Source organism: Eschscholzia californica, unplaced genomic scaffold (genome assembly GCF_041429995.1).
Source record: "Eschscholzia californica isolate CP2 unplaced genomic scaffold, dmEscCali1.0.p SCAF_1, whole genome shotgun sequence".
In the NCBI taxonomy this organism is placed as follows: domain Eukaryota; kingdom Viridiplantae; phylum Streptophyta; class Magnoliopsida; order Ranunculales; family Papaveraceae; genus Eschscholzia; species Eschscholzia californica.
In genome coordinates this window covers 41,908,646-41,915,028 of record NW_028238198.1, presented here as the reverse complement: position 1 = coordinate 41,915,028, position 6,383 = coordinate 41,908,646, and the positions used below count along the sequence as shown (strand labels likewise).

The following is a 6,383-nucleotide window of genomic DNA, read 5'->3' as shown; positions in this document are numbered from 1 at the left end:
ACTTCAGACATAAGCTAATTTGAGTTTCTTTTGAGTTTTGCATTGGAGATGCTCTTACAGAGACTCTCAAGAAAGACACTTTAAAATTACAGTGTCTTCTTGAAGCACTGCAAGTGTCACTCTAAAACTTAAACTAATAAAAACCTTCGCTTTTAACTACTTTTTCCTATTGAATTTAAGAGTGACATGTGTATTAAGGTATTTTAGAGATCTCCATTAAAGACAACAGAAGTTTAGAGTGTCTCTATATCACCAATAAATGAAATCTTAATTGACACTTGACAACTAAGACTTTTAGAGTTTTCTAACAGAATTCCATTGGAGATGCTCTTAGAATCTACAAATCTGCAATGTAAGTCTGACTAACAAAAAGAAAAGAAAAAATGAAAAACACGACGAAAATAATAGATCAAAAGCCAACTAACATGTTAATATCCCGCGAGAGACATCAATAAATACTTTCAGTCAAACCATTCTAAGTTTCTAACAACACAAAGATCATCCAACACAAAAAACATAGATTAAACTAGGATTAAAATAAAAGTTTTCAGTGTAAACATATTTGATACTTTAACCCCAAAAAGTGCGACATTGAAAGTTGATGTGGCCGGTTCACATTGTACAGCATACTAGAGAGGGAAGATGTTTGACCAATCTGAGCCAACCATATACATCCGCTTTCATACTATGGGCCAACCGAAATTCATACTTATAACCATGATAGATCTAGTAGTGAATTACAGAGACATTATATTGAACAAGAGCATCACCATTATTATGAGACCAAACAGTTTTAGCAAGAGCATACCCACGGGCATATCTAAAAAGCCCACTTCCACCAACAATTGGCATCTCTCTTACTTTATTCATAACTGGATTCCTTCCCAAAACACTCAATGTACTTCCATTATACTTCCCTTCCACAAAAACAAAGTTCAGTGTCATTAGTAAACCAAATTCCTCTTGTGATGCAAATGAGTATATCCCTTGAGCCCTTCCCACCAGTTTCGAAGTTAGTTCGGGTCCTATTGTTAGCGGATCATCGATTATCATTGTGGTCCCGAAAAATGAGCTTGCAGTTCCTGATTTACTAGGGGTAGGTCCTGCTATTTGTTTAGCTGATGGATTTTTTCCACCAACTATGTCATGGAAGTAAAAATGTAGAGTACTTGCCTTTTCTGGCTTACCCATTAGTATGCTCTCTGAGTAGAATTCTTCTGCGAAATTTTCGCCCTTAATAGTAAAGAAGGTGGAGACCAAAGTGAAGAAGAAAAAGCAATTGATGAAACATGAAGTAAGAATAAGAGAAGCCATTAATGGAGGTCGTGTTGAACTATGGGTATCACTAGCTACTTAGTTTCCTTAGTGATACAAATGAGAACAGTATTATAATTGTTTATATAGAGGAAAAGAAAAGAGGATGAACTTTATTTTTATTATTATTTTAGGTATTAATGTTGGCTCATTTTAGGGCTAAGTGAGTAAAGGAATGATTACAAAACCCACCATGAATGCCCTTTACTTTTTTTTTTTCTTTTTTTTTTTTCTTTTGATGAAGAATGCCCTTTACTTTGTAAAGAAAAATTTGGATTGAATTAGTGGGTCAATGTCTTTCAACAAAAAAAAAAAAAAAAAAAATTAGTGGGTCAATGTTGGTGGTATGAGTTTTGGGTTGGCACATGAGGCAGCGGAAAAATGAGAAACATTTTAGATTTATTTCTAAAAATCAAAAAATTTAAGAAGAATAAAGAAATACTAAAATTTTACTGAGTTTGAACTAATAATCAAATAATAGATCTTCTTTATATATTATTAGAATTTCCTAAACTTAATCAAATTCGAATTAACATCTAAACAAATTACATATTAAAATCTAAAACCCTAGAGAGTTTCTTAAAAATATAAAACTACTGGATATAATAATTCTCTACTAACCCAAAATATTAAATTACTATATAAATATCTACAATTCTAGAAATATATTATGAAAAATCTTCTTGTACTCAACAAAAAAAAATATTATGATAAATCTGCTTCTTGGACAAGTCTCCTCTATTTACTTGCAACAAAAAAAAGTCTCCTGTGTTTCAAAGAAACACACATCCAGATTACTAATTGATTTGATGTTATTTTGACTAGTCCTCTCTTGATATAGTTATTTCATGAAATATGTATAGGAATCATAAAGTATTCAAATTTAATTGAAGATTGGATTATGTTATAATCAATTTTTCGTCTATACTTGTGAAGCGGTTTAATATTTTTTTCACCCCAAAAGTAAATTTGTATGGGTCATAAGTATATAAGTGATTTAAAAACTCAAACTTTGGTGAAGATTGTCCGACACAATAACTAAATAATTCATTTGAAACAATTTTAGATTCACAAAGTACTAAAAACAATCTTCATATGAAAGAGAAATGTGTTGGATTGATATCTAACTCACAAAGTTTATTATCTTCTTTAAACTCAACTTTTTAACAACTTCTTCAGAAATAACGACCCCTCATCTGAGCTAATAATATTAAACTCTTTCGTGATCACAATAATGCCAATTTTTGTTTTTTGGGTAGACGACTTAACATCACATTCTGTGAATTTCTATGTCTCAAACCGTATCGTTAATTTCATTCACAAGTAAAGAAACCTCACAATTAGATATAAAAACTCAAAAGGGATATTTTGTAAAAGGGGCAAAGTAATGTTCCAAGTGATGAGTTTGGAGCACAAATTTGAATTTTTTTGAGTTTGGAGCATTGACTAACTTTGACTTAATTTTCCACCCAAAGATAACAAAAACTAACTTTTTAACTTAACTTTCCATCCAAAGTTAACGGAGGCTAACGGATGTTACTGTCAATTTTTCATTACTGTTAGATTCTAGCATCGACGACTCACATTATTTTGCATCAAATGGTCAGAATTAACTCATAGTTTACGACCAAAACTTTTTCTTCTGTAGAAGAAGTCCACTTTTGAACCAATGCAAACTCCATTATTTTCATATAAACTTTTATAAACTACTTAAGTTTAGTACAAAACACTAAAAGAAAATTACATGATTCATCTGTATGTAGCATTCATCAATTCATTAACATGAACATAACCTTCATTAAAAAATATTAAGATATTTATATAATGTTCTCCAAAATATCAAAAAATATAAGAGTTACTAATCTAGTTCAATCGTCGATCATAACAATTTTTCTCAGCAAGTCAGGGTTGCATCCACCTTAATTACTAACTTTGGGGTCACTTCTTAATGAATTGATGAATTGATGGAGTTTGCATTGGTTTAAAAGTGGACTTCTTCTACAAAAGAAAAAGTTTTGGTCGTAAACTATGAGTTAATTCCGACCATTTGATGCAAAACAATGTGAGTCGACGACGCTAGAACTAACAGTAATGAAAAATTGACAGTAACATCCATTAGCCTCCGTTAACTTTGGATGGAAAGTTAAGTTAAAAAGTTAGTTTTTGTTATCTTTGGATGGAAAATTAAGTCAAAGATAGTCAATGCTCCAAACTCAAAAAAATTCAAATTCGTGCTCCAAACTCATCACTTGAACATTACTTTGCCCCTTTTGCAAAATATCCGAACTCAAAATGTGTTGTAGTACTAATTGTGGTTTCTCGTATCTATTAACAGTTTGGTTGTGGGTGAATCCCTCAACACGTTCCATTGTGTAAGGTTGCATAGCTAGTCGGATGGTTTTTCAACATCTCACGAACCTCCTCTATGAATTGATTCATATGATGATCCATCTTAATAAGTTTTAACCCTAAAGCATTGATCGCTCTGTCACCGTCAACGGTTGTGTTTCAAGCTCCATCTTCTGTCTATGAACCAGGAGAAACCTTGCTTTTGATGGCAACTGACATAGCAAAAAAAAATCAGAAAAAAACTTTAGATCTATGTCCAAAACTTGGAAATCGAAAAACTCACAAAGAGTAAAATACTGAAATGTTATCGGTAAAACTGAAATAATTGACCAACTACTAGATCTCCTTTACATAATATTAGAGTTTCCCGAAACTTAATCAAACTCGAATTAACGACTTCTAAACAAGTTAAATACTAAAATCTAAAACCTTTTTTTTTTAGTACTAAAATAATTTTCAAACTGACTCAAAGTATTATTCTACTAAATTACTAGATTATAAAATATTTAAAATTCTCGAAATATCTTCGGAAACTCTATCTACATCACCACATATGATAACTATATTACAATTTTTATTTGTAGTCCTTGTTATTTATAACAATATTAAATAAGAAATAAATACTTGAGTTTCTTGTTTAAATTTTGTTATTATAACTTGGAACATGAGTTTGATAGATACTGAATTGACTATCCCTTTTCATGGAGATAGAAATCAACGAAAGAGCCACCTATTTAATTTTTCTTTCTTTTCAATCGTTTTCCTAATGTTGAGTCAACTGGGTAGACACAAAACCATCTTCCATTTTTTTTGAGAAGGAAATTTTGATTTTATTAGTGATGGAGTAAAATCCAAACATCTTACATGACTTTGATAACATCATATAGTAGATACAAAAACAAATTAACATGATGATTTGAGACAGCACTTTGACTGCCATAAATACAGAACTTGGACCTTTAAAGGTCATAGCAAAATCCTATCGGATGCTACTATATGTAACTTCAATTTTGCTAACGACAACTATTAGACAAAAATAACTAAATAAAACTAATTAAAATTGTGTCCTAAATTGCTAACCAACACCAACACCAAAAATCAAGTATAACCCAATCTCTCCTCCATTCTATACACAACTCTAAAAAAATTATTACACAAAATAACTAAATAAAATTAATTGAATTTTGTCTTAAATTGCTAAATCCAACACTAAAAGAAAAATATAATATAATCGAATTTTTTCTCAAAATTCAAATTTCTATTACCATAATTAGTTATTCATAAATAAAATTTAGGATTTTTGAGTTTAAGGTCCAAAAATAAGGGGGGTAATTAGTCATATATCCACTCTTAAATCAATAAATAAAATAAAACCAAAATAAACCGAAAATGTAAAATAAATCCAAAAATTCACTATTTGGTGGGCCCCATGCATCAATCCTTTAATTTTTTCTCATTTTTGCCCTTTAATAAATATTTTTTAACCCTTGTTAAGCCAAAGGTTTATTATGGTTGAGTTAATACAATTGTTCTTTCCATAAATTTTATGAAAGAATATTTATGGTGGATATTTAATGTTAATCTTTATTTCAAAACTTATATTTTTCTAAAGTAACCTACCAAATCAATGGATATTTACCTAAAACTAGTGTCCCTCTCCCAAAAACGAGTTTCTCTTTCTGTAACTATATGTTCTTTGAATTCAAGAAAATATATTATTTCCAAAACTGATATTTGTCTAAATTAACCTACCAATTCAATGGATATTTACCTAAAACGAGATGCTCTCTCCCAAAAACGATTTTCTCTCTCTGTAACTCTATGTTCTTTGAACTTCAAGAAAGTATGAATTAGTGATTTGCTTTTTATTTCTACCTCGATCCAATTAGACATCTACAAATTCGTTTGTAAGGTTAAAAAGCAAACTATTTTGCTAGCATCTTACTGATTCTACTAGCATATTTTACATTCTACTAGCATCTGATGAATAAATTTGATAAAGTAGTTTAAAAAGCAAATACTATTTCGCTAGCATCTTATTGATTCTAATAGCAATTTTTACATTCTATTAGCATCTGTTGAATGAATTTGAATACAATAGTTTAAAAAGCAAGAATATTTTGCTAGCATCTTATGAATTTTTTACAGTAGGTTAACAAATATTTTTTAGTAATTAAAATATATTATGTGAAATTATTTTTGTTAGCATCTTACTGATTCTACTAGCATATTTTACATTCTACTAGCATCTGATGAATAAATTTGATAAAGTAGTTTAAAAAGCAAATACTATTTCGCTAGCATCTTATTGATTCTAATAACAATTTTTACATTCTATTAGCATCTGTTGAATGAATTTGAATACAATAGTTTAAAAAACAAGAATATTTTGCTAGCATCTTATGAATTTTTTACAGTAGGTTAACAAATACTTTTTAGTAATTAAAATATATTATGTGAAATTATTTTTGTTACATTTTCAGTATTTTACTAGCATTTTCTTGATTATGTTACCATCTGATATGAATTTGTTACAATAGGTTGATTCTAATAAAATTCTATGCTGGTAGAATCTTATCGAGTCTAACAACATTTTTAACATTTTTTTTAACGTTTGTTTTTTCTTACTCTTCACTAGTGTAGATGATGAATGAAACCAGCAATCGATTCTCTCTCTCTCTCCCACTCGATGCTTTCACCTTTTTCACTCGGTTTAATTT

General features: G+C 29.6%; 1 pseudogene; it reads right to left on the bottom strand.

Moving 5' to 3' along the window:
- Positions 1 to 405: 405 nt before the first annotated feature.
- LOC147566923 (dirigent protein 22 pseudogene) lies at positions 406 to 1,355 on the bottom strand (annotated as a pseudogene).
- Positions 1,356 to 6,383: the final 5,028 nt, after the last annotated feature.